The sequence below is a fragment of the Myotis davidii genome, unplaced genomic scaffold (assembly GCF_000327345.1).
Source record: "Myotis davidii unplaced genomic scaffold, ASM32734v1 scaffold190, whole genome shotgun sequence".
Lineage (NCBI taxonomy): Eukaryota > Metazoa > Chordata > Mammalia > Chiroptera > Vespertilionidae > Myotis > Myotis davidii.
The window spans coordinates 1,611,421-1,617,869 of NW_006283440.1; positions in this window are offsets into that span (position 1 = coordinate 1,611,421).

The following is a 6,449-nucleotide window of genomic DNA, read 5'->3' on the forward strand; positions in this document are numbered from 1 at the left end:
AACTCACACAAGAAGAAACAGAACTATGAATAGGCTTATATCTATTAAAGAAGTTGAATCAATAATTAATAAACTTCTAAAACAGAAATCACAAGGTCAAGATCTGTTCTGGTGAATTCTACCAAACATATGGGGATAAAATAGTATCAATTTTCTAAAATCTCTTTCAGATGATAGGAGCAGAGGAAATACTTTCTAACTCATTCAACGAGGTATTGCTTTAATACCAAACCAAGACAAAGACATTACAAGAAAAAAATAAAAAGAACTACACACCAATATCTTATGAACATAGATGCAAAAACCATCAGCAAAATATTAGCAAATCAAATCACCCAAAGTATGGAAAGAATTACATATCATGAACAAGTGGGATTTATCCAGGTATGCAAGTCTGTTCAACAATTGAAAAATCAATAAATGTAATCCATCACATCAACAGACTAAAAAAGGAAAATCAGTGATCTTTAGGGGGTGTGCAGGAGACAGCTTGATCGATGATTCTCTTGCACCATTGATGTTTCTATCTCTCTCTCCCTCTCCTTTACTCTCTGAAATCAATAAAAACTATATTTTTTAAAAAGGTATGGATTGGGAAAGCAGAACTAAAACTGTCTTTGTTCATGTAGATGGCCTGACTATGTAGAAAATACAAAAGAATCGGCAAAACAACTTCTAGAACTAATAAGCGACTATGGCAAGATTGTAGGATTCAAGGTATACAAAAGCCAATTGCTGTTCTTTATGCCAACAATGAAGAAGTGCAATTTGAAATTAAAAACACAATGTCATTTACATTGACATTCAAAAAATGAAATACTTAGGTATCAATCTAACAAAATATGTACCAGATTTATATAAAGAAAACTATAAAATGCTGATGAATGAGATCAAAGAAAAACTAAATCAATTTTATGTTCCTAGATAGGAAGACTCAATATTGTCAAGATGGCAGTTCTTCCCAACTTTACACAAATCTACATACAATACATTCCCAATCAAAATCCTAACAAGTTATTTTATGGATATTTATTCAATATAAGTAAAATAATATTATTTTATTATATGGAGAGGCAATAGACTCAGAATAGCCAAAGCAATATTGAAGGAACAAAGTTGGGGGATGATCTTACCCAACTTCAAGACTTACTATAAAGCTACAATAATTAAGGCAGTGTGGTATTGGCAAAGAGTAGACAAATAGACCAATAGAGCAGAATAGAGCCCAGAAAGACTCCCATAAATATAATCAACTGATCTTTGGCAAAGGAGCAATGGTAACACAATGGAACAAAGATAGTCCTATTGTAAATGGTGTTAAAACAAGCGGACATCCACAGGCAAAAAAAAATAAAAATGAATTTCAACATAGACCTTATACCTTCACAAAAATTACAAAATGGACCATACACCCAAATGCAAAATGCAAAACTTTAAAACTTACAGAAGATAACAGGAGAAAACCTAGATGACCTTGGGTATGGTGATGCCTTTTTAGATATAAGCACATGGAAAGATGCTCTAAATCATGGGAGTGCAAATAGAAAGAACAGTGAGATGCCACTATGCGCCTATTAGAATGACGGAGAATCCAAAACACCGACACCACCAAATGCTGGCGAGTATGTGCAGCAGTAGGAACTCTCGCTCACTGCCGGGGGAATACAAAATGGTGCACCACTTGGGGGAGTTTGCAATTTCCAACAAAACTAAATATACTCTTACCAGATGATCTGGCAATTACTCTCCTTGGCATTTTACCCAAAGGAGCTGGAAACTTATGTCCACACTGAAACCTGGAAAGAATGTTTATAGTAGTTTTATACATAATTGCCAAAATTTCGAAGCAAACAAGATGTCTTTCAGTAGGTGAATGAATACATAAATTGTGGCATATCCAGGCAATGGGGTATTAGTGCTAAAAAGAAATGAGCTATCAAGTCATGGAAACACAGAGGAACCTAAATGAGTATTACTAAGTGAAGAGCCTATCTGCAAAGGCTACATTCTGTATGATTCCAACTATATGGCATCTGGAAAAGGCAAAACTATGAAAACAATAAAATGGTCAGTGGTTTCCAGGGGTAAGGTGGGGGAGGGCAGAGATGGCTAGGCAGAGCACAGAGGATTTTTAGGGCAATGAAAATTCCTGTATGATATTATAAAGAGACATGTGTTATTGTACACTTGTCCAAACGCATAGAACGTACAACTCCAAGAGCGAACCCTAATGTAAAGTGTGGATGGACACTGTGTGATAATGAGGGTTTTTTGTGTCTGTGGTTTTTAAAAAATATATATTTTTAATTGATTTCAGAGAAGAAGGGAGAGGGAGAGAGATAGAAACATCAGTGCTGAGAGAGAATCATTGATTGACTGCCTCCTGCACGCCTCCTAGTGGGGATCAAGCCCACAACCCAGGCATGTGTCCTTGACGGGAATCAAACCGGGGACCCAGCCGACCCTCTATCAAATGAGCCAAACTGGCTAGGGCAGATACTGTTTTAATGTAGGTTCATTCTTGCTAAATCTATTCATTCTGGTGGGTGGTGTTGATAATGGGGGGATATGCATGTGTGGGTGCAGAGGAAATGGGAAATCTCTATACCTCCTTTCAATTTTGTTGTAAACCTAAAATGCTGCTTAAAAAAAATGTCTTTAAAAAGTTAAAAAGAAAAAAGCAGAGTATGGTGAGAACGTAAGTAGAAGACACAATAGGTACCACAAAATTAAGATTCAGGCTTAACATACGCCAGTCCCAACTTAACTTTGTTTTGTGTTTGAAGAATGTATGTAGCACTTCCTTATATATTTTTACACATTGAAAACTGGACTTGGTGTAACTATCTTTCCTTCCTGTTATCTGACAAAGCTGATGCTTAAGCCTCAAGCTGATTTCATTGGTGCGTGAGAAACAGTGGGTGCGATCTGCAAGGAACCAGATTCCCCTCGGGCAGCAGAGTAAAATGGCCGTCTGTGTCACCCCTCGAGTATGTAGTAAGCGCTGTAGTCCCATGGGCCAAGGTGCAGATTCTTTAAAATTTTTTTATGTAATTGTGTAACTTTTTTTGCATTTTTACCGGATGACATTGTTTTTTTACAATAAAACCTTTTCTGATTGAAAACTTGTTTTAAAAAGCATATGTTGGGATTGCATGAGAGTATCTGCAAAGCCTATGAGCGGAATTGCTAACAGAGAGGGCCCAGGTGTGAGATCACCTCCTCTGTCGGGAGGGCCTGCTTGTCCTCAGGAGGTAGAAGCAGGTCTGCGAGCTGGTTCACTGGGAGCCAGGCCCAAGGCCGAAGGCAGCTCCTGGGCCGCAGAGCAGCCGTGGTGCGGACAGAAATGTGAGCTGGGAGCGCTCTCCCTTCCGGGCTTTCCACCGCAGCTGCTCTGTGGTTTCTGCCCTGAGTGCCCTGAGAGAACTTTGGCATTTGCTGAAAGGTCATGGGCTGCAATTTTAGATCATTGGGTAACTCGAACGTCTGACACTGAGACGCAGCTGCGAGGACTGATTGCGGCGCTCAGCTGCCCGCCCGGCTAGGCGGTGACAGAGCCTTCCGGGCCTTCGGTGGGAAGGTGGACGACTGCTGATAAAGGACACTCACCAATGCCCCTCCCTCCCGACCCGCGGACCCAGGCTCCCCTCACTCTTCACATCCAGGCCTGCCGGGCACCCTGCTTCTCCCTTAGTTGTTTTAAAGCAGGGGTTGGTTTGTTTCACTTCCAATCGGGTGTGAAAAATACTTTATAAAGCATAATAAAAAGAGTTACTGGAAAGGTCAATAAGCACATGAAAAGATGCTCAACATCACTGATTATTAGGGAAATGACAACCAAAGCCACAAATTAGATATTTCGCTGAACTCATCAGAGTGGCTGTTATAAAACACACACACACACACACACACACACACACACGAAAATAGCAATAGTTGGCAAAGATGTGGAGGTATCAGAACCCTTGTGCACCGCTGGTGGGAATGTAAAATGGTACAGCCGCATGGAAAGAGATACGGTAGTTTTCCAAGATATTAAATATAAAATTAACCTGTGAGTTAGCAATTCTACTTCTGGGCATGCATCCTAAAAAAAACCTCTGAAAGCAGGGACTCAAAGAGATTTCCACATTCGTGGCAGCATTATTCACGATAGCCAGAGGTGGGAGCAACGTAGGTGTTCCACTGACAAATGGAGGGATAAACAAAATGTGCTGAATCCATAGGATGGAATCATACTCAGACTTAAAATGGAGGGAAACTCAGACAAATGCTACAATATGGATGAACATTATGCTGAGTGAATAAAAGGCAATCACAAAAGGACAAATATTGCATGATTCCACTTATACTGGTATAAAGTACCTAGAATAATTAAATTCATAGAGACAGAAAGTACCATCTGCTGGGGACTGAGTGGGAATTATTGTTTCCGGGGCACGGAGTTTTATTGAGAAGATGAAAAAGTTCTGGAGATGAATGGTGGTTGCAAAATAATGAACTTAATGCCAATGAATTATACACCTAAAATAGTTAAAATGGAAAAAAATTACTGGAAATAATGAAATTTAAAAATAGTTATAAAATATAGGGCCTGATTGTTTAGTGTTAGATTGCAATTTCATTTAAAATTAAATTACATTTTATTGTTGAATTTAAGTTACATTTTAATAAATATGAACAGAACAAGCATAACATTTGAAAAGTGCTATAAATACTCTCAGTTTTTCTACCTACCTGCTCATGGACCAGTACGGTTTGCAGACTGCCCAGGATCCACTTGTATTTTGCTTTGCAATGAAGTGACCTTTAAAAAATGTACAGCTGCATGAATTGTAGCACACAGATTCAAGTTATCATCACTAGCAGCAGGATATAGAACAGTTCCATCAGGCAAAATACTCCCGCGTTCTGTCCCTTCCTCTCACTCCCAGCCCCTGGCAACCATGCACTTGTTCTGTAACTCTGTGATTGTGTCTGGCTGAGAATATAACACAAATGGAATCGTGGAGCATGTAGTCTTGAGACTGGCTTCTTTCACCAGCACAGTGCCTTTGAGATTCAATCCAGTGCTACATGTAATAATAGCTTGTTCCTTTTTATTGCTGAATAGTATTCCACTGTATATCTACTATAGGTTTTCCATTCACCCTCAAAGAGCATTGTGTGCTTGTAGTTTCTGGCAATTATAAATAGAACCGCTATAAATATGTGTGAATGGGTGTTTGTGCGAATGTACAAGGTCATTTCTGTAAGGAAGATGTGACGTCCACCCTGCGTGACTGCTTTGCACCAATCATGTGGGAAACCCTTCATCAGATGACAAGGCCAGAGTTCAAAGGAAACCTGGACACTGTGAGCCCGGCCTCTCTCTTCACCTGGCAGCCATTCACGGGCAGGAGCCAGCTCTTTCTATGATTATCTCTGAAGAATCACAGTTGAACCCCCATGTGAAAGACAAAACTTATTTGTTAGTGGCAACATGACTCATCGGGACCACAGAAAGTTCCATTCTACAGGCCTCACCATTTCCAGAAGCTGCACGGAGAGAGAGAGTTTTCTGGTTGAGGTCCTGGCGATGTCAGCATGCGATGTTCTGACAGAGCGGTTCCTCTTCTAGAGCTGGACTTAGGGAAGCCTTGCACAGTCCAGGCCCACAGAGGAGGGCGCTTGCTGCAGCGCTTCTGGAGGGCACACGCTCCCAAAGCAGCCTGGGGTGCAGCACGGCTCTGGCCTCACGGTGGGCGGTGGGCGGCAGGCACCGTGATGTTGACGCAACCCTTGCAGCAAGGGATCGCCGTGCGACACGCACCCGGCCAATTCTGTGTACATGGAGGTCTGTGGCGTGGGGGCGAGGTGTGTTCTGGGGAAATTTTTCTTTTCTAATGAAAGGGAACTGGTGTAGCTGGAGCTGCCCTTTCTCTCCTCCGTATGGGCTCGATGTTCAGAGCCGTGGTGGCCATGTTGTGCCCCCGAAATGACAAGCCCGGGGGCAAAAGCCAGCACCAGGGAGCACAGAGAAGGGAGAGAGGTCCCGAATGGAACCTTGAACGGCCGAAGGAGTGCCAGCAGACACCTCTGGGTGCACGTGAGAAAACGGGAAAAATAACCCCCCACATATCGAAATCTCTCTGAGTTTTCCATTACTTGTGGCTAAACACATTCCGATTGAAATAACTGTCAAAGGAAAACATTCAAATTGCAGAGCAATGTGCATATTCTCATTTGTAAAATGAGATTATATATACATATATAATAGCTATATATACAGAAAAAATTTGGAAGGGTAACAATAGCTAACAAGTATTGAGCACCAATTGTGTGCCAGGCACATCTTAATCCTCACAACCACTCTATAAGGCAGATGTACAAGTGGGGAAACTGAGGCTCTACACCACTAGCACACCACTAGGTGGGGACTCAGAGTCAGGTCTGTCCATCCATAGGGA